This window comes from Echinops telfairi, unplaced genomic scaffold (assembly GCF_000313985.2).
Source record: "Echinops telfairi isolate 266 unplaced genomic scaffold, ASM31398v2 ScPeMD7_2;HRSCAF=8, whole genome shotgun sequence".
In the NCBI taxonomy this organism is placed as follows: Eukaryota; Metazoa; Chordata; class Mammalia; order Afrosoricida; family Tenrecidae; genus Echinops; species Echinops telfairi.
Genome location: NW_022103898.1, coordinates 22873560 through 22873934, shown reverse-complemented (window position 1 = coordinate 22873934; position 375 = coordinate 22873560). Strand labels below are relative to the sequence as shown.

Below are 375 nucleotides of genomic sequence, written 5' to 3'. Positions count from 1 at the left end.
TTTTAAAAGAATCCCTTCCTAGTTATGGATTATCGTTTTTCGGCCTTTTGGCTAAGATCAAGTGTAGTATCTGTATGTTACGGAATAAACTAAGCCCCCCACCACCACCGAAATACGTAGACTTCCTAACTTCTGTACCTATAAATATGAGCCTATTAGAAAACTAGGTTTTGTTATGCTACTAAGGTCATACCAGAATTGAGTGGGTTCTGAACCAAATCATATCTGAAAAGTGTCTTAGGAGAAGGGGAGAAACCACACACACAGAGTGCTACATGGGGGAGATGGCCACTGTGGGAGGGCCCAGCTACACGCAAAAGAACACCAAAGATTGATAGCAGACTCCAGAAACGGAGAGGGGGGCCCATAGAAGGA

General features: G+C 43.7%; 1 pseudogene; it reads left to right on the top strand.

Annotated features, from left to right (window-relative positions):
• Window positions 1–31: 31 nt before the first annotated feature.
• Window positions 32–107, top strand: LOC115870883 (annotated as a pseudogene).
• Window positions 108–375: the final 268 nt, after the last annotated feature.